At 35.3% G+C, this 14,544-nt stretch overlaps 1 long non-coding RNA gene across 1 annotated transcript in view; it reads right to left on the reverse strand.

Annotated features, from left to right (window-relative positions):
• LOC110267126 overlaps window positions 1-529 on the reverse strand; it is a 2,104-nt gene extending 1,575 nt beyond the window's left edge. The window contains exon 1 of the long non-coding RNA XR_002354473.1: window positions 384-529. This is a non-coding gene — a long non-coding RNA (uncharacterized LOC110267126). The remainder of the gene's footprint in view (window positions 1-383) is intronic.

Genomic DNA, 14,544 nt, shown 5'->3' on the forward strand with positions numbered 1-14,544 from the left:
CACACACACACACACACACACACACACACACACATATATATATATATATATCATTACATACATCATCATTTATCTCTACCAATATAATACCAATCATCACAACTCATCTCAACATACTTACTTTCCATATTCACCAAGTTATCAATACAATAACTCAAGTTCAGAACAACATATCAATAAACATAATTATTATCATTTACCAACCTTAACATATAATAATACACATCACCGTCTCAACCAAAATTTCATCGTTTCTAACCAATATACATTTTAACTAAATCTCAATCACCAACCACACCAACAATTCAACTTTTATCTTATGGTCAACTAACCTACGTTTTCACGACACATTATATTTTAATTATGAGAAATCGAAACTATACGTTGGCCGATTCTCCGATCAACCTGGAACACCTATCTTATATACCACACCCCAAGCTTTGAAATCCTAGCTTCTTTCCAAACAAAACCCAGCCTCCAAGGCTTGATCACAAGCTTTCCAAATTCTCAAATTGAATCCAGTCAACAACCAATTTTAATCTAACAGCACATTTATCATCACAATCAATGTAAAGCTCACTAACTCAACATTTCAAAAGGGTTTGTGGGTGCTTACCTGGCCCATAACTCTAATGAGCTAAACTCGACAATACCCACAAGTTAATTCGAACCTAAACATCGAAATTAAACGAAATTCAACAAAGATTCTGATTGAATTTAGAAATTTGGGAAGGAGAGTTCTGAAACTGAGAAGTGGGTTCCATACCTAATAAAGGATTGGGCTTTGTAGAGCTCGACACTGCGGTCGCATGGTCGCAAACGGCTCATCAATTGGAGCTCTGGATCAAAAGTTATGGAGGGTTGAATTTATGAGTGAGGGTTTAGTGTTTCTCCCCCATTCCTTAGCTTCCCTAGTGTGTTTCATAATGAGAGGGGGGAAAGAGAGAGCTGAAGCTCTTTTGTTCATTAAGTTGGGTTGGGCCTTGGGCCCAATACGGGCCCAGTTCACCCGGTTCGGTCCGTTCGGCCCAATCTTGGGTCGACTTCTTACTAATTTTGCGAGTTTTGCAGTCGGGACTTGGGGTACTTAGAACACGAGTTGTGAATTCAAAACACAAAACTTGTGCGTATGCGACATCATGAAGAGTTATGAAGTTTTAATTTTCGTAAATTGATTAGCAAGGATGCACCGTTGATGTGGACGTCTGGCTGCAAGGAAAATTTAAATTTTGAAGGAGGGATTAACTATAATGGCAGTACTCATGTTACTTGAGCCCATAAACCATTTGAAGTTTGTTGTTATGCATTCTTAAAGAGTTTAGATTATGTATTGATGTAATATCAAAATGTGTGGCTTAAACTTCATAGCAACTAAGACCTCATAGAGTGAAATGCTTGTGTTGGCTTTGAGATTGGAGGCAACTAAATTTTGAGGACAAAATTTTTAATTAGGTGGGTAGGAAATAAGATTCTAGAAAATTATAAAAGGATTTAGTTGAATAATTAATCTTTAAATTGAAATAATTAAAATGCACCCGGACGAGGACGAAAATCAAGACTAAGGAATTTGAAAATTTAAATATGATATTTTGGACTTAGTAGATTTTTTTGAGTCAGAAAATATAGTTTTCTGCGTGAAAATGCATAATGGAAATTTGACCGACTGTACCGGCTTAAATCTGCCTTGTACTGTGAGTGAGGAAATTAATTTATGAGTGAACAAGTTAAGAAGTTAAAATTTATAGATTTGAAAAGTGAAAATAATTAGAATACGAATTAAAGCGCTAATCTTAAAGGTTTTGGCTCAAAGTAGGCCAACGGTTAAACCAAGTGAACCGGGCACAAATGGACCCAAGTCCACACTATATAAGAACTCATTTCAGCATAAAATAACCTATTTCCCTCCTTTTTGAGAGAGAAACACGCTGAAATGGTGAAGAGAGGAGGAAGAGAGAAACCCTAGCCACCATCAACTTCAAACCCCCATAACTTTTTTCTGGTGCTCCGATTGACGAGCAATTTATGATCACGCGTTGCTCTCTTTGTCCTCTTCATTTCTATGTAAGTATTGCAGTAAGAAAATATGAAATGTCTTCCCAGTTTTTGAAATTTTCCACTGTTATGCGTTTTTGGGTAGTTAGTGTTAAAATCTTGTGATTTTGGTTGTTTAAGGATACTCTAGCCTAGATTCTAAGTGCGTTCTATCCCTATTTCGTATGGGCTAAGGTAAGGAATTCTCAAACCCTTGCGATTTATCAAATTTTATGAACCCTAGATTAATGTATATGTGAAATTGGTTATGTTAGTGTTGTTGGATGTATTTGGAGCACTTAGAACAAAGTGTTGGTGGCTAATGCTTATTAGTGATGACGGAGATCCTTGGAAGCTTGAGTTATGATATGTTTGGGTGTGAACTGCCATCATTAAAGTACGGTTTAAGTTTCATTTAAGTACCGTGTGGTGTGATGAGAATTCCTAAGCTAGATGCCCCTAGGATTAGGTTTGGATTGTGCAAATAGTCGGTATTAATATGTATAGTTGATACATTGTGAAAATTAATGATTGGGTTGAGAATTGTGTGAATTTGCATGTTTGGTGTATTGAGAACTTTGATGAATTGGATAATGATTATTGGTTTGTGGAAAATGCATTGAAATTGTGAATTTGGGCTGGAGGCCGAAAAAGGTAAGAACAATAAGTTATGATTGAATTATGTGATAATGTATGAGATTGAATGAAGAATTCGAATGGAATGTATGAGAATTTGATTGATTTATGAAATAGTGAAAAATGAAAATTTTAAAATGTGAAATGGATGTATTTGAGTTGGAATGTGTAAATGGAGTAGGTTTAGCTTTGGTTGTGTGTGAATATGTATCTTGAGTTGGTTTGGGTTCATTTTATTGGTTGAAAATGATTGAGGTTTGTGAATCATTGGAAAATTGGTAAATGTGTGTTTTTGGTAAAAACAGATTTTTGACTAATTTTGGTGGGCCATAACTCGGTCCTCAGAGTTGGAAAACTTTTGAAATTGGATTTTTGTGAAAATTCTTTAATCGATCTTTCCAACGGTTCAAGAATTGTTGAAAATGGAATTTTGTGGAAAAAGTTATGAAGTTTTAAAAATTGGATTGAAAAATGATTTCTGCAACATATCAGATTTTCTGGTTTCTGATATGGATGCGTACACGGCACGTGACGTGTGTATGCAGACATTGGTCTCTGCCAAGTGCTTCCGTGTACGCGAACACTACTTGGGTACGCGGTATGGTCCAAATTGGGTGTCTACGTACGCAGGCCTTTGCATGCGTACGCAGACACCCAAGTTTCAATCTGTGCATACGCACACCTCCCAGAATTTGGAAAAATATATTTTTATGGCTTTCAACCATTCTTTTTGTCTCCTAAACCTTTATAAACTTTGATACGAGTCTAGAGCCGGTGGAGTTGAGGATAGCAGAGTTAGAGATAAAGCCAAATGAGTGATGGATGTCCATTCCACATTGTGTGAGGATTGTTAGTTGATGTAGTTTCTACTAACTCTAAGCCTTCCATTAATAGAGTTAGCTAGGACTCGTAGATTGAGATCAATTATGCCTTTTGACTAATCCTCGATGTTAGGATTGACTAATTGGGATTAATTCCACATAATTGTCATGTTTGTGGTCCATAACTAGGATAGGAATCCTTAATTCTCCAATTCTTGCCAAGAGCCCCTTTTGCCATTTAATTTCCATTTTCATTGCTTTTATTTGCTTTCCATTTAATTCATTGCATGTCTTTTTATTTTATCGTCATTTACATTTCTTGCCTCTTCCAACCAAAACCCCCTTATCCCCATAGCCAATAATAAGAACACTCATTTGCAACTCCTAGGGAAGACGACCCGGGAGTTTAAATACTCTCGGTTAAAATTTTGTGTTGATTGTGACATCTCTTTTGAATTTAAAATTTGATTCGAGAATTAGTTGTTAGTTTGGACTATACTTGCAATGAAGGAATTCTATTTTGAGAAATTCTAGATCAACACTAATTTTTATCATCAAGTTTTTGGCGCCGTTGCCGGGGAGTTGCAATGGTGTTATGTTGTTGGCTATTGTGCATATTGTGAATATTGTGAATAGCTTATTTTTGGCTGATTGTGAATATGTGAATAGGTGTTTTTGATTGATTGCTTGTTTTTGCTAGTTTTAGGAGTTCATTTTAATTGTTCTTATTACCTTTGGTTTTTATTTTCTTTTTATCCTATGAATTCTCACCCATTGCATTATGAGTTTTGTTGCTATGGCGTTATAGGAATTTAGAATTTTAAATGCTTGTTACCTAGATGGAATGAAAGGAATTCACATCAAAAATTGGGTGCACAAGCTTTGGAATCTCAAAAGACATGGAGAATACAAGCTTGGGTGGGATTTCAAAGAGGTTTGATGAGAGCTTCTTAATAAAGTCCAACTTAAGGACTCTAAATAGAAGTACTACGCAGGAGACACACTACCATGGTAATACTGTTCCAACCCTTCTTTTTGTATATATTTTGACTTAATTACCTTTTGTTAAGCTTGGTTGACTTAAGATTGATTTAATTATGAGTTTAGATAGGTTAATTTTGGTTTGGATCATGAATTTATGGGTTCTTGAATGTTTTGGGGATGAGGATTTTTTAAGCTAATGCTTAGTGCCTTAAATTTTGAAAGAAAAAATTTTGGGAAAAATAGGGCATGTGCGTGCGCATGCCCTTGTGCGCACGCATGCAACAACAAAATTTTGCATCCTGTGTGTACGCACCCAGTTGTGCGTACGCACACTACCTTGCCAAGCCTCTGCTGGGAGCTCCAGCACGCCTTGTGCGCGCGCAGTCCCCTGTGTTTTGCGCTTTGTGCGTGCGCAGACCCCTGTGCGTCTGCACGCAACCATCTTTTGGCACTCTCTGTGCGAGCGCACAAGCTTGTGCATCTGCACACTCCCCTACACTCCATCTGTTGAGAGCGCTGGCACAACCTGTGCACATGAACCCCTGCCCCTTTGTGTTTCTATGCATGTGCACGGACTTGTGTGTGCACGCACACATGATCCATTTAAAAAAAAAAAGTGTTATGTGCGTACGCATACCCTTGTACGTACGCACACTTCTTAATCCCCCTTCTGTCCAGAGCGTTCGCACGACTTGTGCGAGCGCACGCCTTCCCTTTTTCACCTAGTGTGCGTACTCACGCTATTTGTGCATACGCACAAGTGCTATTTTGGGCAACATTTTGTTCACTTCTCCTTAAGCCCCAACGCACTTCCACCCCCTCCACCCTTCTCTTCTCTTGCTTTTCCTCTATTTTCTACTTGTTTTACTTAGTTTTCATTGCATTTCATTTTTTTTCATTTTAGTAGTATATTAGTTTTAGTTTAATTTTTCTTAATTGAATAAATTGCAAATGTTTGATTGATGTTGATTGGGTTGCTTCTTGCTTAAATTTTGGTTTAATTTTTGATGAATATGTGCACTGAGCATTAACTCTTTGTTTAATTGCCTAGATGAATTTTGAGTTTGATTCATATGTTGTCGCGACCATGTGGGTTAAACTATATCCTTATTTGGCATGTTAATCATGAATTGTGCACTTTTACTTTAGTGAATTGAATTGACTTACTTGTTCTTCATGATTTTTATATCAACTTCATCACATGTCCGGTACTTGTTTCTTGTTAATGCCTTGCATTTGTTTGAGTGACTTGACTTAATTCTCATCAAGTTTGTCACTTTTTGCAACAAGTACCTTTACCATGTGACTTCTTCATTATGTTTGATGATGAATAAGGAGTTTTCTATTCATTATTGGATTGGTTATTGTTTGTTGTGCTTCTATATCAATTTTGCGCTTTTACTTGTACAATTTCAATATCCAATATCAAATATTCAATTCACTCTAGTTGTGGTTACCTAGGTTGGTCTATGCCTTTACTCTTGCTTATGCTTTACTTGCAACCTAGGATACTTAATTGAGGAACATGCTATTTCTTCTTATTGTGTGGTTACCTTTATAACTGACCAATGTATTGTGTTCTAAACCTTGCACATTTAGAATACACACATTGTCTTCTATCATACCACACACATCTTACTTTTTCTCAATTCTTGTTTATTTGTTTATACAGCAATCTGGAGCCCTGATACCCACCAGCTGAAGGTGGAGCCTCACATCTCTTCACCCCCGGATTGAGTGAGTGCACGGAGGACCGTGCAACGTTTAAGTGTGGGGGAGGATCTGCAAATTGGGGGCGTAAATTTCCCTTTCTCAACACTTTGCACTATTTCCTAGTTTTTAGTAGTTTTTTGTTTTTTGTGAATATTTGTTTAGTATTTCATTACATTGTATTGCACTTTGTTTAGTTTTCTTGTATATATCTTAGCTTGCTTATAGTCTTATAGTAGTAAATATTTGCATGTTGCTTAGTAGAGAAAATAAGTTTGGTGAAAACAACAAAGAGTTTTCAAGAAATCCCTTTTAGGGCATTCCATTGATTAGATTTGAGAACTTGCTTTTGAACTTGCTTGAAGTATTTTTATGGAATATAGAAAAGAGCTTGAACAAAATACCAAGTGAGATTTGAGCTTTAATTGTGTGATTACACATTTTCAACCACAAATTTTGTTCTTGTGTGTTAAACTCCATTTATGATTGTAATCTTAGATTTGCTTGAATCTTTATATCCTATATTTGATGTTTTGAATGCATTTAGTATGATTGAGGCCATTTTTGAATTTGAACTCACTAACCCATATGCCAACCCTTACATCTACCTTTGTAAATCACTTTTAAGCCTTTTAATTCCCCTTTATTCTAATTTTAAGCACATCTTTTACCCTAAGTGAAGAACCATTAATGTCCATGTATTGTATCTTTGATTATCTTGGGTTGAGGAGTGTGTGTTACTCAAGTGTGGGGGCGGGGAAATTTGTGGAAAATATTGGTAGGAAGTTACTTTGGGTGCTCATTGAGAATATTTGGAGAAAAAATGGGTAAACACTCATGCATCTATTACTTAAAACATATGCATCTCTTTTTGGATGACAAAAGAAAAATTTTTGGTGTACATACTTTGTTAAAAAAAAAGAGAGAAAAAGAAAACAAAACAAAAGAAATGACAATAAGAATGTAAATAAAGGATGCATATGTGGTTGAATTGGAAAGAAGATGCATGACTGAATGTGAGAAAAGAAATGAATGGGAACTTAGGTTGTTTTTCTTTGGTGTAAATAGGTTAGTATAGGATTAGGTGGGAGACTTGAGCTAATCAAAGATCCAATCTACAAGTCCACTTAACCATATTAATCCTACCCTTATCCTAGCCCTATTACAACCCTCCAAAGACCTCATGATTTTTGCATTCATTCATCAAGTATTTGTTGATTGTTAGATGACTTGTAAATCTTTGAAAAACATGATTAAAGGAGAATTAAGTGATTAAGCCCTAAACACTTAGTGACTAGAGCATAAACACATCCCGTGAGGGGTTCGATCGCTCAATTCTATGTTTCGAACCCTTATCTTATGTCTTCTTGCAAGTTGCTAAATTGATTTTTGAAAATTTCAAATCAAATTTTTGGACATTGGTCATATTGCTATATTTGCTTGCCTTGGCCCTAATGATTTACTTTGGATTGATTGGAATTCTTTTGTTTGTTTTTACCAAACTCAATAGGAATTATAGTATAGATATAGATAGATACCATTCAGTATAGTGCATGCATGTAGGTAGATGCATTAAATAAATTGCTTGCCCTTTCACCCTTCTCCTTTGATTGTGATTAGCATGAGGACATGCTATTGTTTAAGTGTGGGAGAATTGATGAATCCATATTTGACGATATATTTTGGTTTGATTTGAGTACATTGCATCATATAAACCCACATTTATTCATCCAAAGAGCATACTTTTGTGTTCTCCCCCTAAATTGAGCTTAATTGTGAAAACATGCTATTTTGTGCTTAATTTAATCAATTTTATTCCACTTTCATTCCATTCGATGCCTTGATGTGTTTGATGAGTGATTTCAGGTGTAATAGGTAGGAATGGCTTGACAAGAGTAGAAGAGAAGCATGGAATCGGGAGAAAACAGGAAGAAATCAAAGGAGAAAAGTATTCAGAATGTGCCCACTCACAGAATGGAAATCTGCAAGTCTGCCCATGCACAACTTTTGTGCGTACGCAAAGGAGGAAAATCAGCATGTGTGCGTACGCACACACCTGTGTGTATGCACAAGTCCTAGCACGTGACTCACTTAATGCAAATCGCTGGGGGCGATTTCTAGGCCTCTAGAGCCCAGTTTTGGGACTTTCTGAAGCTGATTCTTGAAATATCAAAGGGCCAATTTCCATGTGAAAAGCGGGGGAGAAATTAAGGTTAGTTTAGCATAATGTAGGTCATTTTCTAGAGAGAGAAGCTCCCCCTTCTCTCTAGAATTAAGGTTTCTTAGTTTAATTTCCTTGTAATTTCTCTTTTTAATTCTTGTTTTCATCTATTTTCTTCTACCTTTCTTTGTTCTATTGTTTTAATTTCCTTAATTTATCTTGTTAATTTCTCATTTGGCTTACTTTTTATGTTTATGAGCACTCTTGTTATTTTGATTTACATTTAATGCAATTTATGTTTCATGCTCTTTTTTTGTTGAATTGAGTTGTTATTCTTACTTTCCTTGCTTGGTAGTTGTAGAATTTATTATTCCGTGTTATTTTATCATGCTTTCTTTTTATGCCTTCTAAGTGTTTGATAAAATACTTGGTTGGATTTTTGCCTAGTTTTTCACACTCTTGGTTGGGAAATTGGGTAATTGGGTAAACTTGAGAGATAGATGTCCATTCCACATTGTGTGAGGATTGTTAGTTGATTTGGTTTCCACTAACTCTAAGCCTTCCATTAATAGAGTTGGCTAGGACTTGTAGATTGAGATCAATTATGCCATTTTGACTAATCCTCGATGTTTGGATTGACTAATTGGGATTAACTCCATATAATTGTCATGTTTGTGGTCCATAACTAGGATAGGAATCCTTAATTCTCCAATTCTTGCCAAGAGCCCCTTTTGCCATTTAATTTTTATTTTCATTGCTTTTATTTGCTTTCCATTTAATTCATTGCATGTCTTTTTATTTTATTGTTATTTAAATTTCTTGCCTCTTTCAACCAAAACCCCCTTATCCCCATAGCCAGTAATAAGAACACTCATTTGCAACTCCTAGGGAAGATGACCCGGGAGTTTAAATACTCTCGGTTAAAATTTTGTGTTGATTGTGACATCTCTTTTGAATTTAAAATTTGATTTGAGAATTAGTTGTTGGTTTGGACTATACTTGCAACGAAAGAATTTTATTTTGGGAAATTCAAGATCAACACTAATTTTCATCATAAGACGCCCATTCCCTCAAGTCAGAAGCCAAGTTCAGCCCAAACACTCTCCAAGTGGGCCCAAAAGTGGATTTTCGCACCTTTCTGCTTAGTTTATCTCACTTTTGTAATTTCTAATTATTAGATTAGTATATATAAAAGAAAGATAACCCTTGTTTAGGATCTTCTTCAGCTTTTAATCTTTATCATCAACCTTTGAACTTACTTTTGTACAGTCTGAGCAACTAAACCTCTTGGGTTAAGGTAATGAGCTCTGCTGATTCCTATGAATTAATACAATTACTTTTCTATTCCAATGAATGTGTGATTCTATTCTATGATGTATTATCGTCCTTCATCCTTATGAATCTCGATTCTACATGAGTTCCTTATGAGTCCTAATGAAAGAAGATTTTGTGTTGATCTAGAATTCCTCAATAAAATTGAATCACTTCGTTGCAAGTATGGCCTAGACCAACAACCAATCCTCCATCAAAGTTTAATTTTTGGTTGTCACAAGTCCAACCCAATAAAGATAACAGAGAGTATTACTCCCGTGTCGTTCTCCCTAGGAATTGCAATCGAATGCTCAATTATTGGTTGTAAGTTTCAAGGGGGTTGGGTTGATAAAACAAGAAATTAAAAAGGCAACAAAAGTAAAGCAAGCAACTAAAGAAAGCAAGTAATAAAAAGAGGCATTCATTGAGAATCATGGCTTTCTATCATAGTCGTTAATCATAATACAATAGTTAACAAGAGCAAATCCTATTAAGTCATCTTCAACATAGGAAGAAGGTACAATGTTATTTTCAAATAGGAAGAAAGTCAAATAAGTCTAGTTAATCTCAATCCAAAAGTCCTAATCAACTCACTAATTAAATTAGCAAGAGATTAGAGTCAATGAAAACAATATTAATTAACAACCCTAGATCACTAACATAAGTTGGGTATTAATGACTCACAATTGCCTAATTTCTCTTTCCAAGCCAAGAATGCCCAAAAAGCTACTCTAAAATTCAACCAAGCATTTTGTCAAACACTTGGAAGGCATAAAAGGAAAGAATCATAAATTACAAGAAATAATAAAATCTACCACTACCAATTGCAAGGAAACAATAACAACAACTCAATTAAACAATAAAGGAACATAAAACATAAATTTCATTAAATGAAAATCCAAATCCACAAAAGTGTTCATAAATTAAAAAGAGGCACAAAAGAGAAATTAACAAAAGGAACTAAGGAAATTAAAGCAAATCAACAAGCAAAAGTAAAAGAAACTAAATCAAAACAAGTAATTAAACACATATCTAAGATGAAAATAAACTAAGAACCCTAATTTCTAGAGAGAAGAGGGAGCTTCTCTCGCTAGAACTAACTTAAGGCATGCTTCCTACACTACCTAATTGCTCCCCCTTTGTCCAATCTTAAATTCTGCATCAAATAGCCTTAGAAATGAGTTGGATTTGGGCATGGAAAGCTCAGAAATCGCCCCCAGCAAATTCACTTTAATGAGGTCACGCGTGCGCGTGGTCGACGCGTGCGCGTCACTGGCAAATTTCCTCCTCACGCGTACGCGTGGGTTTCGCGTGCGCGTGACCTTGAGTTCTCCAAATGATCATTTCTTCATGAATTCTCCACTTTGCGTACTTTTCTCTTCACTTCTTCCATCCAATACTTGCCTTATAAATCTGAAATCACTCAACAACATATCAAGGCATCGAGTGGAGTCAAAGTGAATTAAAATTAACAATTTAAAGGCCTAAAAAGCATATTTTCACTCTTAACACAAATTACGAGAGATTCACAAAACCATGCTATTTCATTGAATAAATGTGGGATAAGTTGATAAAATCCCCTAAATTCAACATAAGATAAACCACAAAATTGGGGTTTAACAAACCTCCCCACACTAAAACTAAGCATGTCCTCATGCTAAACTCAAGAAAGAGACAAAGGGTATCAACATTTATTCAATGTAAATGAACTATCTACATGCATCCTATCTGCATGCAATCTATCTAAATGAATACAACTACTTGTCAAAATAAATCAATAGCAAAGAAAGCTTGTATGAATATAAGGGCTAAAGGTATTAATAACCAAATCAAATCTACAATTGAGTTCAGTTATTGAAAATATTTTACAACTTGCAAGAAAAGAGATGATCATAGGTGAAAATATGTAATTGAGCAATCGAACCCTCACTGGATGTGTATCCGCTCTAGTCGCTCAAGTGTATAGGGTTGATTCACTCAATTCTCTTTTAATCATGCTTTCTAAGATTTGTTTTTCATCTAACAATAAACAATTATTCAGTGCATGCATATAAATATCATGAGGGCTTTTCCAATGGTTGTAATGGGGCTAAGGTCAAGGTAAGGATATATATGGCCAAGTGAGCTCGATATTTGAATCTTTGATTAACTTAAGCTCTCATCTAACACATATAATAACCTATACAATTCTAGTACAAACCTACCTACCCATTCTTCACTTTTTCATACACTCATGCATTCTCTTTTTAATCACAACCCATATGCATTGATTATTATTGAACTTCACTTTGGGGTATTTTGTCCCCTTTTATTGGTTCCTTTTTTTCTTTTTCTATTTTTTTTCTTTTTATTTTTCTACATTTTTTTCTTTTGTTTTTCTCTTTTTCTTTTGATGAATTATATACAAAGGTACCAATGCATACGGTTTAAACATTTAATGCATGAGTATGTATGCAATTCCCAATATTCTCAATGAAAACTCAAAATACTCTTTTATCTCACCCAATGTTCCCAAGATTCTCCCTCTTAAATGATATACACTCTCACTAGCCTAAGCTAATCAAAGATCCAAACAAGAGACATTTATTATTTTCTGCTTTAAGGCTTGTAATGTGCTAAAATTAAGAACAAAAGGGGTTTAGCATAGGCTCAAAGTTGGCTAACAATGGAAGATAAAAGGTAGGCTATTGCGTAAGTGAGCTATTTGAAACAATGGCCTCAATCATATAAATGCATGTATATACAAAATAATGGACATAAAGAATCAAACAAATCAAAGATTACAATCATAGAAAGAGAGTAATACACACAAGAATGAAAATAGCGGTTATATGTAACCACACAATTAGGCTCAAAACTCACATGCTTATGTGTTCTTAGCTCTAAAACATGTTCCACAATGTATACTTCAAGCAAGTTTTGTAAACTTTTTTTTCCAAATCAATTGGGGTGCCTTATAGATAAATTTCTTGGAAAATTTCATTATTTTGACTAAGTTTATTATATATATACAATCACACAATTAGGCTCAAAACTCAATTGGGATGTCAATGCCCTATATAAGAGGAGTTTTCTTGAAAATTTTCATTATTTTGACTAAGCTTATTATATATAATGCAAACTAAGAAAATGCAACTAAAAATTCTAAAAGACCTAAAAATGAAATGCGAAAGTGTTGGGATTAGAAATTTGTCACCAAAAAATGGCTGATGAGTCGGACGACCTCCCCACACTTAAAAGTTTGCACCGTCCTCGGTGCATTCAGAGATGAGCAAGGGGTACGGCAACTTTCCAGATTCCCACCTTTAGCTGGTGGATCAACCGGTTGCTGAATGTTCTTTCTCCCACTTCTATTTTTGCTTATGATGACTCACCCATGAAAGATAGAAAATAGCACAGTAAGATGAGAAAATGCAAAAGCAAGGAAGCGTAAATTGTTGGAATGAGGTCACTAGAATTGAGTGAGTGAATTAGTGTCACATTGATGAAAAATAGGTGTGTGAGTTCTAAGATTGCGCGCAGTTTAGAACACACATACTAGCATTAAAAGCTATGTCACAAGTACACAAAAGAAAGCGCACACTTCACTCATTCTAATGTGCTTGAGATACTTCAAAGAATATTGTAAGTTAAGATAAACAAACAAGTAATAAAGAAGCATGAGACCACTCAAGCAAATAATCAAATTGTGAATTGGATAATGAATGGACATTGATTGGTGTGTAAGTAAACTTAGTGAACCAAATGAAATATAGAACTCACACATCAAACAATGACACATATTGAAGTTTATTTGCAACACCTAAGTGACATAGAAGTGGAACACATGGGTGCTATGGAACTTAGGACAAAGAAGATAGCAGTGAAAATCAATCACATAGCAAGCATGGTCCACAAATCTTGAAAAGCTAAAAAATATGCAATTAGGTAAGCTTACGATCCAATTTAACAATTCCAAAATCTCAATGCATGAAATAGGTGATGTAAATAAAAATCAATCATAAACAAGCATCTCCTAACAAAAAATGCATTGATAATACACAATTGCCTTATCATAGATAAAGAAATCAAATCACATGCTGGCCAAAACATTCAATTCAAAAGATTTAGAGTGCTTTAAAGGCAATGTCACATGTACTTGGTATCCAAAAACATTAAGCATTAAGAACTCAAAACCAAGTAACAAATTATAACATCAACATAGAATTCAACAATGAATAATTTCAGCATCAAGAAACAGCAAATCAAATCAATAATCCAACACTTACCACCTAAAACAAAAATTAAGCTAACTAACTAACTAACTAACTAACTACTAACAACTAACAAACTAAAAAAAATAATGGTAGATGGTGAATGGTGGTGATGGATGATTGAAAGAAGAGAAGAAAAGAAGAGAAGAAAAGAGAAGGGGAGAAAAGAAATAGGAAGAAGAGAAGAGAAGAAATGAGTGAAACAGGGCAGGGCGTCACGCATACGCGTCAGGTCACACGCATGCGTGAATGGAAGATTTGGGGTGCGACGCGTACGCATCGTCGATGCACACGCGTGATAGTGCAGAGAGATAGATGACGCGTACGTGTGAGTCAAAATTGTGCTAGAGACACAATTTCAGCACACTATGCGTACAACTCTCTGGTTTTTGTACTGGGCATGAAAATTTTGAGTGTCAGACGTACGCGTGGGCAAGGCGTACGCGTGAGATGTTGGAAACTTGGGGGTCACGCGTACGCGTGGGCGACGCGTACGCGTGGCTGGGTGCTCTGTTTTTCAAAATTTTCCAATTTCTTGCATCAAACCAAGCATTCCAAACATCCAAACAGCTACTAAAACACCTTCAAACCTTATTTGACATATTAGACTCCCAAATAAACTCAACAAAGTAAACTA

The sequence above is a fragment of the Arachis ipaensis genome, chromosome B09 (genome assembly GCF_000816755.2).
Source record: "Arachis ipaensis cultivar K30076 chromosome B09, Araip1.1, whole genome shotgun sequence".
In the NCBI taxonomy this organism is placed as follows: Eukaryota; Viridiplantae; Streptophyta; class Magnoliopsida; order Fabales; family Fabaceae; genus Arachis; species Arachis ipaensis.